The following is a 14,090-nucleotide window of genomic DNA, read 5'->3' as shown; positions in this document are numbered from 1 at the left end:
ATCCCAGAACCCTGAGATCATGAGCCGAAGGCAGCGGCTTAACCCACTGAGCCACCAGGCACCCTATATCTCAGTTTTTTTTTTTAATATTTTATTTATTTATTTGACAGAGAGAGATCACAAGTAGGCAGAGAGGCAGGCAGAGTGAGAGGGAGGAAGCAGGCTCCCCGCCAAGCAGAGAGCCCCATGTGGGACTCGATCCCAGGACCCTGAGACCTTGACCTGAGCTGAAGGCAGAGGCTTAACCCACTGAGCCACCCAGGTGCCCCCCTATATCTCAGTTTTTAAAAAATGGGTCATAGATCTAAAGGTAAAACCCAAAACTACACAGCATCTAGAAGAAAACATAGGAAAAAGTCTTCATGGCCCTGGGTAGCACAGCATATCAAAGAGTTCTTAGATCTAACACCAGAAGCGTGACCATGAAGATCAAATACATAAATTGGACTCCATCAAAATTAAGCACTTCTGTTCTTTGAAAGACTCTTTTAAGAAAATAAAACAAGCTACACACCGGGAGAAAATACTTGTGAAGCATATGTCTGTTATCCAGAATAAATAAAGAACGCTCAAAACTCAGCAGTAAGAAAACAAACAACCCAATCTTTAAAAATATGAGCAAAACATTTGAACAGACCCTTAACGAAAGAAGATATACAGATGGCAAATAAGTACTTGAAGAGATGCTCTACATCATTAGTCATTACAGAAATGCTAATTATAATCACAGTGAGATATTATTACATGTCCATTAGAATGGCTTAAATTAAAAAGACTGACCACAGCAAGTGTTGGTGGAGAGGTGGAAGAACCAGAACTCTCATGCTGGTGAAATTAAACATAAACTGATCATATGATCCAGTCATTCCATTCTTAAGTGTTTACCCAAGAGAAAAGGAAATAAATATCCATACAAAGAGTTATGCACATATATTCATAGCAGCTTTGCTTGTAATAGCCAAAAACTGGAAACAAAGCAAATGACCATCAATAAGTGAATGGATAAACAAAGTGTGCTACATCTATCCAACGGACTACTATTTAGCAACAAAAAGGAATGTTGTTTATACAAAGATCACCATGGCTCAATCTCAAAATACGTATGCTGTTTGAATGAAGCAAAACAAGAGCTACATAATGCTATTTACCTACAACTTTAGAAAATTCAAACTGTTGGGCACCTGGGTGGCTCAGTCAGTTCAATGTCTGACTTCAGCTCGGGTCATGATCCCAGGGTCCTGGGATAGAGTGCAGTATCAGGCTCCCTGGGAGTCTGCTCCTCACTCTTCTGCCCCTCCTCACTGCTGGTGTGCTCATTCTCTTTCTCTCTCTCTGTTTCTCTCTCTCAAATAAATAAAAATCTTAAAAAAAAAAAAAAAAGGGAAGGAAGGAAAGAAAGAGAAGAAAAGTGGGACGCCTGGGTGGCTCAGTCGATTAAGCATCTGCCTTCGGCTAAGGTCATGATCCCACGGTCCTGGGATCAAGCCCCAAATCAAGCTCCCTGCTCAGTGGGAAGCCTGCTCTCCCTTTCCCACTCCCCCTGCTTGTGTTCCCTCTCTCACTGTTTCTCTCTCTGTCAAATAAATAAAATCTTTAAAAAAGAAAAGAAAAGAAAAGGCAAACTAATCTGTAATGCCACAAAGTTGATCAGTGGTTATGTGGTAGAAAGTTGGAGAATAGAGATAAAGAGACATGAGGAACTGTTTGTAGGTGAGGAGTATGTTCACTACTTTAATTGTGGTGATGGGTTTCATGAGAGAATGCATATGCCAAAACTTAGCAAACTATACACTTCAAATATGTGTAGCTTATTGTATGGCAATATGTACATCAAAAAGCTGTAAGAAAAAAAAAGATAATGCATATATAAAGGATTACTGCTACATCCAGTACAATTCACTTCAGGTCTTTTTTAATTTTTATTTTTAAATAATTTTACACTTCCAGAAGAGTTGCAAAGATGATACAGATCGTTTCCAAATATCATTCACCCAGCCCCCTGATGTTAACAACTTACATAAGCATGGTACAGTTATCAAAATGCACACAATTTCACCACTCTGTCTTCCTCTCTGGGGAGCCTGCTGCAGTCCAACAGACCAGTCCTCCCAGTTAGAAGGTCTAGGCCTTGGCCTCCAGCTTTATGCTGCTCTGTAGGCAATCAACACTCCACACATTCCGGACAGCTCACCATGTCCTCCCCCAGCCCCATCTCTCATTAGCTCCAGATCCTACAGCTAACTGTATCCACCATGTCTCCCCAGCTATCTCACAGATGCCTCAAAAGCAGCATGACTAAAAATGAATGCATAATTGTCCCTGCACCCCCTAAAAATCTTGTTCCTACGGTCTTGAACTTAGCAAAGGTATGGTCAAAACCCATCACACATCAGACATCTCAGAGTCTTCTTGGACTCCTCTCTCTCTTAAGGTCCACCAAAGTAAGAGACTAATCAAATTCTGCTAACTCTTTTCCTCCTGTCATACAAACCCCACCCCTTGGGCCCCATCTCAACTGCCACATTTTCACTCAGGCCCTGATGTCAATTCTCTTAGGGCTGTCAGAACAGGCCTTAAACATTCCTGTACTTCGAGTCTCTCCTCCTGACCCTATTGCCTAAGATGATCTTTCTAAACTGCCCAGTGCCCTAAGTTACTTCCTTCTTCCTAAAAACTACAGTGATTCCCAAATACCCACAGGGTAACACCGTGGCTTCAGGTAGGATATTCAAGGTCCTTTTGAAGCAGGCTTCAACATCCTGGCTCAGCCAGTTCACTCCTCGAAGAAGCCGTAATGTTAAATGGAAGTCCTCCCCAACCGAAGCCCACCAGGTATCCCTCACGCTTTTGCCCTGTTGTTCCCTCAGCCTAGAAGGTTTTTTCCTATCTTCCCCACTAGGAAACTCCTACCCAAGGTGCAGCTCTATTTTCACCCTCAGAATGAGCCTTCTCTGAAGTTACAGGAAGAACTGCAAGTCCCCTTTCGTATATAACCAGAACCCATCACACATACTTCAGAGGCAGCTTCCTGTGTCCTCCTCCACAATATGTGAAACCCCACAGAATTTTATTTATCTGATTTCTACTTATCTTGATCCCTAGCACCAGCACAGGACTGGGGACCATACAGACACACTGATGGCCACACAACTGGATAAAGAGATAAGCAGATGTATTATTCATGGATAGGTGGACAGAAAAGGAGACTGACAGAAAGATGAACAGATAACGTATGGCTGGACAGATGGACAGATGAGATCATAAGCACTTCAAGGGCAGAGATTGCTTCTTTTGTGTGTGTGTGTGTGTGTGTGTGTGTTAATTTAATTTTTTTTATAAACATATAATGTATTTTTATCCCCAGGGGTACAGGTCTGTGAATTCCCAGGTTTACACACTTCACAACACTCACCATAGCACATACCCTCCCCACTGTCCATAACCCCACCCCGCTCTCCCGACCCCCCTCCCCCCAGCAACCCTCAGTTTGTTTTGTGAGATTAAGAGTCACTTATGGTTTATCTCCCTCCCAATCCCATCTTGTTTCATTTATTCTTTTCTTACCCCCCAAACCCCCCATGTTGCACAGAGATTGCTTCTTACTCAACTCATCTGCAGTGCCTAGAATAGGGCCAGATGTTCAACTTATGTTGCTGAAGGACGGAGTGAATGATTGAAGCACTAGGTTATTGTGGTAAAGTTTTGGACTAAGAGTCAGAAGATCTGATATCTGTCTGTAGTCTCTAGTTGTCTATGTAAACACAAGCAACTTAACTAAACACCTTCAATCTACTCTTCTGTAAAATGGGTAGACTGGGTTAAATAATTTCCAGGGTCTTTTCCAAACACTCTGTGTTCCCTGACTTGAAGCTGCCCAAATCAAAACCAGGCTATGGGATAGGAGGAGGAGCTTCAGTTAAGCAAACGTGTTTATTTACAACTTGTCCTGATGCAGAGCCGTTCCAGATCCCTGCCAACAATGAAGGAGAAAAGTTAACACACTCCAGATTAGATTCTGTGCAAACTGTCTGGCTCAGAGCCTTGTGGGGGAAACGAAAGACAGGCTGAGTGTAGAGCCTGAGGGGTAATTAACAGGGAAACGTGAACCTCTCTGGGGAGGGGTGTACCCTCCCCGTTGAAAGGAAGGACTGAAGGGCCAGGCCTCACCACGCCTCCCAAGGCCCCCGCTGATGGCCAAATGCACTCTACACAGAAGGATGGTTGTTTGTTCCCACAGCACGTGGCCTGTCCTGCCCGAGTTCACACCTGGACTCCGAACTGTGCCCAGAGCACGGCCATCATTAGTTACAGACAGGCATGTGCCGGGCGCTGTCTACGTGTCCCCTCGTCACTTCTCCCAACAACCCAGGGGGCAAGAGCGATGGTCCTCACTTCGGGGAGAAGGACAACGTGGCCAGTGAGTGGCAGATGGAGAACCTGAACCCGGAGGCCGATGGCTGCCTGTCCGCAGACAGCCGCCCCAGAACTGGCTGGGCAGCCATGCAGAGACTGCAGATTTTGTGCAGCAGCCGATTGGAGTTAACACCTGCTGGAGCTCGACTGACCCTCTACGGGGTGCTTTCACACCGATCCCAGCCTACAGTGTGATCCATTGCTCCCATTGGGGGACACTGAGACTCAGACCGACCAGTGAGTGAGCCAGTCACACAACTTGTAAAAGCTGAACCTGGGATTCCCTCTCTGGGAACCAGAGCCACAGACCAGGGCTCCTAACTGGTGAATTAATCTATTCCCATGTAGTAGCTGTAATGGACATCTGTGAATTTGCCTAAACATCCATTCTACCTGCCTCTGGTAACTACATGTAGATTTCCTTGGGGATTTACACCCACACCCCACCAGCTACCAACTCAGTCCATGTGATGTGGGCAGAACTATATGCCCTATACTTCCCAACCCCATTGGTCCCAATGAATGCATGGGACCAAAGACATCCAATGAGACTAAGTCCCATGACATGAGAGCAAACCATTGAGAAAGTGGCACACTCTTTCTGCTAGGGTTTCTGAACTGGTAAAAGGGAAGCCAGAAGCTGCCAAGAGCCACCTGAGATATCGCAAAGAGACAGCCCACCAGAGGGTAAAGACAACCAGAGAAAAACAGACAAGAGGATGGGGAGACACAATTTTCTAAGGACCTATTCTGAAACCTAGATCCAGCCACACCTTAATATATTCAAGGTACATAAGCCAATGAATCACCTTTCTACTTGAACCAGTTGGAGTCAAGTGTCTCTCACATGCACCTAAGAGGCCCTGAGTCAATACAGCCCTTCATCACACTGAACTATCACTTGGATCCTTGGCTGTTGACCAGTTAGACCCAGGTCACTTGAGGGCAAAAGTTGTCAAGGCCACCACTGGGTCTCAGTGCCTGACTCCAAGCATGCCTGATGAGTATCTGTAGAATGAATAAAAACCCAGCTTGACTTAATGATCCTTTGTGAAGCTGGAAGCACTCGGGCCCAAGAAGACTGACTCCACTGGCCTGGCCCAATCTTCCATCCTCCTCTACCCACCCATCTTTTTAAAGTCAATTCAAAGGCTGTCTCCAATGAAACTGGCCCACAGCCCTTTCCAACTACGAAAGTGCTCTTACCTGCATCAGGTCTTCCATGGAATGTTTCTACCTTATGCAGTAATGAGTGCCCATGACTGACCTCTCCACTCGACTGAGGAGTACTAAGTACAGAGTCTAAAATGGAATCATTTGGGGCACCTGGGTAGCTCAGTGGGTTAAGCCCCTGCCTTCAGCTCAGGTCATGATCCCAGGGTCCTGGGATCGAGCCCCACATCAGGCTCTCTGCTCGGTGGCGAGCCTGCTTTCCTCTCTCTCTCTCTGCCTGCCTCTCTGCTTACTTGTGATCGCTGTCAAAAAAAAATAAATAAAATCTTTTTTTAAAAAATGGAATTATTTATACATCAAGCTGGAACTTGGTACCCTCCAGAGCTCAGAAAATACTTCCCAAATCCAGGGGCTCATCTCATTCCATAAGCATACACCAACCTCTAGTACATGCCAAGCACTGAGAATAGAGGTGAGTACAGCATGAAGGTAAAAATAAAGTCAATAGTAAGAGCTAACATTTACTGAGTTATTTATTACCTTGTGCCAGGCACTAATCTAAGCATTTTGCATGTACTAATTCATTTAACCCTCAGAACACACTAGTGAGTTAGTTACTATTACTATCCCCCATTTTACAAGTGAGGAAAGTAAGGCTCAGATGTCAAAGAATTTGTCCAAGGTCACGAGACAGTAAGTGGCAGAGCCAGGATTTGAACCCAGGTTATTTGATTCCAAATCCCTACTTTTGCTATGCTGTGGGATCATGAGTATTTAGTAGGCTGTTTTGTTGTACGCCTGGCCTTTGCCTTCCTAATGCCTTTATACTTCACTTCTGGAGAGAGCTAAAAGTAGAACTGACCATAACCAATGCTGCTGACAGAAAGACTGGGATTCTGGAGTGAGACACACTGGTCTGAATTTTTAATAGTACCATTCGTTGGCCCAGTGTATCCTGGTGTAAAGTCTCTAAGGCTCATCTTCTTCAGGATTAATAATACTTCATGGGCAGTCTGAGGGTTAAAAGAGCAAATATGTGAATATCACTAAGCACAATCACTAAAAGCAGATTGCTGTCACTGGTATCTTTTATTATTCTTAGAGAATAAAGCAACTCATCAATATACAGGGCTTGGCACAAGGTATATCATCAAATACTACAAATGTGCTTCTAGTTTTGTTTTGTTTTTTTTTTCCCCTCCCTCACCACACTCTATGACCTTGAAAGAGCACCCACACTTCTCTGAAATGATTCAACCAGTGCTGTTCACCAGGCCCCTAGAAAGCCCTGCTTCCAGCCAGCCTTCAAAATGGATTAAGAATTTGGAATTCCCTTTATTTCTCCACCCACAGGATCAAAGGGTGCAGGCAAGGGCTGGGGAGCGGGGGAGGAATGCAAGATGGAAAAGCCAAGTTTTGAGCTGGCAGAAGAACAACTGTGGTTCATGCTAGGCTCTCCTGAGCTGCAGGGCCCAGGCCCCCATGTTCTGCTCTGCCCGTGCCCTTGAGAAATAAACACAGCTGCCAGAAAACAGGACGCTTCAGCTAGGACTAATCCTCAGCCACAAGACAAGCAGGAACTCAGAGGGGCCCTGCGATGAGAACCAAGTGTTTTCCAAAAACATCAGCAAATACACAGAGCAGGAGGGAGAGGAGAGCTCAATGCAAACACATGATTAGGCTTCAGAGCACCAATAAAGGCTGAACACACAGACCAGCGCCAACCTTCTGGACGCCCACCTCCCTCCCTGCGGCCTTGCCTCCACTGCCCTCTAGTGGCCAGACAGGGACACGCCCGCAAATTTAAACCCAGTTCCCAGGGCTGGAAGGATGTAAAGTGGGATCCCAGGGCTTGGAGCCTCTCAGAGAAACCAGATCCCCTCCTCTCCATCCCTCAGCCACTGGTCTCGTTCAGCCTCTCCCTCACCTCTCCCTAGCACCTCTGCGACACCCTGCTCGCTGGTTTTAATAAAAAATAATAAACAGCCTTGTGAATGCTGACTGCAGGCACTGTGCTGAGCCCTTACACACCATTATCTCACTGAATTCTTACAACACCCTTTGGAAGTGGGCAGTGTCCCACCTAGAGATGAGGAAACACACAGAGGCTCACACGAGTTTGAGGTCTTGGCCCAGGCCTTTTGGCTAACTACAAGGGGGAGATCCAGGCCTCAAACCCAGTAGCACCCTGGGCTGGAATCAGGGTAATCAAGTAACATACAGCTTCACCAGCAGTAGCAGCAGGCCCGGGGAATGTTAGAGCTTCAAGTTCTCAGGCTCCCAACCCCCCTGCAGGGAACTAAAACTCTGGAGGTGGGATCTAGCAACATTTGCTTTAACAGGCCCTGCCAGGATGGGGACACGTCTGCATTCCACCATGCTGCTTCAAGGTACTCTCCCTGAATCAAGTCGCCATGCCACCCCAGGAGGTCTCCCTAAAATACAACTCTCAGCTGCCTAAAGCCCTTAAAACCACAATGGCAGGCCTTGAGTCTCTCTTTAGTAGTTATGCCCCTTCACAGTTGACCCCAGTCTGCCTCTCTAGCTCCATTCTTGACACACTTTCCTTAAATACAGAGAAGGAGAGCAGGGTGGACAGCTAACTCTGATCAAGCACCCTCTGCTATGTGCAAGCTCTCCCCTAGCACTGAGCCTGCAGGACGATGCTCACTCCTCACCAGCATTAAAATCGAAGTGCCCAAAACTGGGAACCTAAAGCTCAGAGCAGTGTCAAGAATGCCTTTGTTCATGTAGCCAGCAAGTGACAAGGCCCAGATAAGAGCCTGGACTATCTGACACCATAGACCCAGCACTTCCAAGCCCGACGGAACCAAAATGGTTAGGAAGCTGGGCTGCGGCCCCATGCTGGAGGCTCTGATGTCTCAATGGGTAGAGACTTCCCAAACAGGTTCTGGACTTTATTTAATGGAGCTACCAGGCCAAGGTCCACCTCATTCTACCCAAAAAGCCCTTCATGAGCAAATCCCAGTCTTAACCACCTTCTCTGTGACTCTAGTAATAGGAAGACAGGAGCTTGGAGTGGCCAAAACCCTGATAAGACCCTCCCATGACCAGACCCAGAGCTGATGAGTTAGATCATGACAGACAAAGCACAATAGTCCAAAGGTTAGGTGAACCGTTTCTCCTCGGCACAAGGACTATTAAAGGAAAGCCTATCCCACCATGGTTCCCCACTGCTGCCCAGGCTCCTTGTCAGCCACACGAGGCCAGAATGGTCCACGCCTCCATGCCTTTGCCAATACAGCCCTGCTGCCTCAAACCCTGTCCAATGCTACCCACTCCTCTAGGACCAAACTTGTATACCTTTTACAGGAAGCCTTCCTCCTCCACACTTCCAGGCACTCCTGGGCCACTCCTGTGCCACCATCCACCTTTCTGTAGTCTGAAGAAACCACAGGGCCTAGGGTAGCAGGACCTAGGGCAGCAGTTCTCAACCACGCAGGCTATTAGAGTTCCCTGGGGAGTCTGGTTCGGGGTGTGGCCTGACCATCAAGGGCTTCTAGTGTATAGCCAGGGACCAGAAAAACTGACCTACTGGGCAGGACCTGAGCTTCTGAGTCTCACACAGAGGTTTTGATCCTGCTCCTCCACCAGAGAGCTGTACCATTTGAGCAAGAGAACCAACCCTCCCAAACCTGTTTCATCTGCTGTGAATTGGGGGTTATACCACCCACCCACCTCTCCAGGTCACTGTGAGGGTTCAATGAGGACTTAACCTTCTTAGGCCCCCATGACCCCCCTCCCTTCCCTCCTCTGCTCTCCCCACAGGCCCCACCCTTCACAAAGGCAAGTATTAACAGCCTGGTTGGCATTCTGCCCAAACCACTTTCCCATCAGTCATTTATTTAATAAAAATGTACTGAGCACCTGCTTGATAGTACTTGGCACCATGCTACCGAGGATACAGCAATGAATGTGTCAGAAAAGGTCCCAAGACACTGACAGGTTAGCTGAGGAGACAGTCACAAAGCAAGCAAATGAGTGACTTCTGATGATAAGAAGTACTCTCAATTTAACAAGTGAGAAGAGATTGGGCAATGGGACAAAGCTACCTTAAAGAGGAGGTAAGTTAAGACCTAGACACAGAAGGGAACACAGACTGAAATGACTGGATCTGGGTAAAGTTCAAATGGAAGTTGCTGCAGTGCTTTCAGCAAGGGAGAGGCACGATCTGACTAACTCTTCTACAAAACCACTGTCACACTGAATTATCACCATCTCCACACCAGGCTGTGGGTTCCCAGGGGCAGAGATTGGCTGATCTTCATATCTGCACCTTCAGCACTCAGCCCAGGCCTGCCACAGGGTAGGCGCTAAGTGGCTGGCTGAATGAACCTCCTTGCCCCTCGTGTGTTACTTCCCTTGGTTTAGCAAGCCAAACCTTTCGTCTAGTTTCTACCTATCAGCATCATGGCAGCTTTGCCACAAAGAACCAAAATGTTGATGATGGACAATCTTCGAAGACTCCCAAGGCTTTCTATCTGTGTGGTTGGCAAGCAACATCTAGATTGGACTGAATTTAAACAGCTGGAATTCTGGATCCATGTGCAGGGCTTCAAACAAATGTACTGACCAGGGGACCCCGGGTGAGTTCCCCAACCCTGAGCCTCAACTATCATCTGTAAAGTGGGTCCAAGGTAAGCTAGTCTGACTTTCCCCTTTCTCATACAATACCCAACACTCACAGGAAGCTCAGACATGTAGTCAATCCAACAAAAGACTGCTTTCTATAAACAGGGTAAGAGGGCAGGAACTCTACCATGCGTTGAACAAAGCACTTCGCCACCATCATGGAGATGCAGTCCATCATAAATGTTCAATGTTCAATGTTCAAATGTTCAATAATAAGCACAGGCCTGATCATCTTCAACCTGACCTCCATGGTGCCTATCTCATTTAGGAGAGAAACTTTTCTCCAAGTTAACTTTAATCCCCATTCTGGGTATAGTTGAAGAGCAGGTACAAACGGGCTTGTGCCTAGCCCAGATCTCCTTTGGTCCTCAAGAACATCCTAAGATGTTCTGTCAGATTCCTTGTCCTACCTGCACCATTGCCTGACCTGTATCCTAACAGCCTCAAGAAGGTAAAAGGAAGCAAATCCATGGTGGCCCCAGTAGTCCCCAATGGCATTGCAGCCATGGCAAGTTACACCCAGTGTGCTATGACACTGCTGGTTGGACAGGCATGTTAGCATATTCTGCCTGCTCTGCCAAAGGGAGATCCTGGATGCCTTGAAGTTCATCACCTCGTGGATCCATGTAGCAACAATTTCAAACACGTAAACTCTAGTAAATTTGCAGCTATTGGCTTAATAGTTCTCAGTTTAATATTCCTAACTACCACCAGTCCTTAGCTCTACAAATGAGTATTTAAAAATAACTGATTAACAGGGTGCCTGGGTGGCTCAGTGGGTTAAAGCCTCTGCCTTCGGCTCAGGTCATGATCCCAGGGTCCTGGGATTGAGCCCCGCATCGGGCTCTTTGTTCAGCAGGGAGCCTGCTTCCTCCTCTCTCTCTGCCTGTTTCTCTGCCTACTTGTGATCTCTGCCTGTCAAATAAATAAATAAATAATCTTTTAAAAATAAATAAATAAAAATGACTGTTAAGGGGTGTCTGGGTGGCTCAGTTGGTTAAGCATCCAACTCTTAATCTCAGCTCAGGATTTGATCTCAGGGTTGTGAGTTCAAGATCCACACTGCACTCCACACTGGGTGTGGAGCCTGCTTAAAAAAGGTAACAATAAAAAATAACTGTTAAATGTTCATCTTCTCTAAACCCTACCCCATCCTACTCCCCACCTTTTAATGCACAGAATGTGATGCGCTTGGGAGACAGTGAAGCTTCATAAGGTAAGGAGGTTTATATTGCACACAGATTTGGCATTAACACCTACATAATAGTTACTTCTTCAACATCCATGATGCACCAGGCATTTGACATGTGGCAAGTCATTTAACCCTAACAAGGTTTTCATTACTATAGACATTATAATCAAACTGCAGCTCATGGAAGGGAAGTAACTGGGCCCAAGTCTCCCCGTTAGTGACAACAGAAAAAGGATTTGAATCCAGCTCTATCCAAGTCTGCCCTACTCAGCAGGCCGCACTACTAACCAGCACAGACAGAGATCACTGGAGCCCAAGACCCTCTCTCCTTTTCTCTTCAACCCCACCTCACATTCCACCTGACCACCTTCTCCACAGCCCAGAACTCAGCCGCCCCCTCCACTTTCCCCCAAGCTGCAGTACCTTCTCACATGTCCTCCCCGCCCCTTGGTCACACCCGTCCCCCCATTCAAGACTGGCACTAAGTCCTCCTCCTCTGCCTCCAATCCTTGCCCCGCCTTCTCCCCTCCTTTAGGGGAGCTTTACCCTCCTCCTCTTCTCACTTGTCCCCCTCAAGTGCACAGCTCTGAGGCTCTGCTTATCCACATGCACACAGCTCCATCATGGCCCCGAACAGACTGCAACACAAAGCAGATGCCGTGTTTCTCCTCTGAACCCCCCGCCCCGCCCAAGTGGGACAGGGTGAGCCTCCTCTTCGCTCTCATCATTGCAGAGTCGATGATGGACGGGCCTTGCTCAGCTCTGGCGTTGAGAGCCAAGAAAGCCGACAGAGTGCCGACATGTCTCTGCAGCCAGCCTCTGTTCTCCTGAAAAGCAGCTCCTTCTTAAAAAGAAGGGATGTGCTAAGCATCTCCTGCACGCCAGGTACTGTGCTGGACCCTTTACAGACACAGCACGTCCTTTGAGTCTCCAAAGGACCCAAGGACAGGAGGCTGTATCACCCGCACTTTATGGGAGAGGAAAGTGGGCTCAGGTCCGTCACTGCCGGAGCCAAGACTCAAAGCCCCATTCCGTTTGCCTAGGAAACCAGCCTTCATTTCACTGTACGGCAGGGTCACAGGGAGCGGAGAAGGCAGCACTTACCCACACACAGGTGTTTCTGAGCGTGCAAGGCTCTTCAAGGTGTACAATCTCTACTCCCCTTCTGAAAGACAGGACTTACCTTTTAACCCTGTTCATGGGCTTTTTCCCTTCCAAAGAAGGAAGCCGTTTCGTGGTCCCTTTTATGATTAAAACCCTTAGGGAGTAATATATATCTTTGAAACAGGAATAGGAGGAAGGGTTTATCTACCCCATTCCTGACCATTCTAAAATAAAAGGCCACTGACACATCACACCCCAAGCAGCTCATAATACACACACACACACACACACACACACACACACAGAGTCTTTGTTCTGGACCTCATAGAATTGGCCTCTTCCTGATTCCTTTTTTACATCTAATTGCCTCTCATCAAAACTCCCTGCACTAGCCTCCCAGCCCCCTGTATCAGGATGCTATCCCCACCACAGCTTAGGGCAGGGGGATAATCCTCAAGGTACACACATACACCTTACACAAGCTTTAACATTTTGCAGGTTTCATTCTTCCCTGTATCTCATGCCACAGAGAAACCAGAATCCTAGCACAAAACATACTAAAGCCTTCACTATCTGTTTCTTAGCCTGACTTGTAACTCAAGTCTACACAGCAATGGGTCATTGGTACAGCAAATCCCAAACCTTCTTTACCAACTACAGCCTAGCTCAGAGCAGAAGTCACCACCTTCTTTTGACTTGCTAGTGTCTGGACCAGTAACTGTATAACATGGCTAGACTGATTGAATCCATCAATTGCTGGGTGACTATGAATGGCTCCCTTCTTGCTCTGAATAAGACAACTCACTCAAGCCATAAGGGCATCAGGTCTGGGACAAATTATACATTTCTCCAAGATGGACCCAACTTCTAAGCCTCCCTAGGACTCTGAAATCAGGGCACAGAAATGTTGTCAGCAAGGCCCTGACAGTAAGCAAAAGCTGCCACAAGCTCGAGCTCTTTCCAATAAGGGTTTTTCTGTCACTAAAAGTGAAAGCCAGCTGAAAGCAACAAATCTCCTAGTGAAAAGTTGAGCGGATCATTACCTTACACAACCGCAGAGGGAAAAAATCCACATGGATCAAAGAGGAGGGAACTGATCAAATACTAAGAGCTAGACTAAAACTTGGTGTCTGATTCCAATGCTAAGGAGGATATATAGAAAAAGAGAGCAGCAACTCCAGGGATGACAGATAACCATAAAAACAAAAACAGTGTGCCACGTTTACTCCCAGTGACATGAGCAACACTGAACTTCCGACATAATGAGGTGGCATGCTGGTTTGCAACTAAAAAGACCACCTTCAGGGAAGGATGCAGGCAGAGGCTATTCTGGAGGCTGAAGGAAACACTACTGAGCCTGAAGACTGGACTCAACCAATCACTAATTAACTTGGGCCAAAAGTCAACTTCTCAGAGTCAAGTTTTACTCCTTGGCAAAATGGGAATGGCAAGTGGAGACAGAATGGCCACTGCAAATAGAAGGCATATGGACCTCTAAGCACATCTAGATCTGAATACTGTCAGTTAATGAATAACACTGAGTTGAACTCCCTGA

Source organism: Mustela putorius, unplaced genomic scaffold (genome assembly GCF_011764305.1).
Source record: "Mustela putorius furo isolate JIRA1106 unplaced genomic scaffold, ASM1176430v1.1 tig00000145_pilon_pilon_pilon, whole genome shotgun sequence".
Classification (NCBI taxonomy): Eukaryota; Metazoa; Chordata; class Mammalia; order Carnivora; family Mustelidae; genus Mustela; species Mustela putorius.
The sequence above is the reverse complement of the archived record's forward strand: the minus strand, read 5'-3'. Positions refer to the sequence as shown.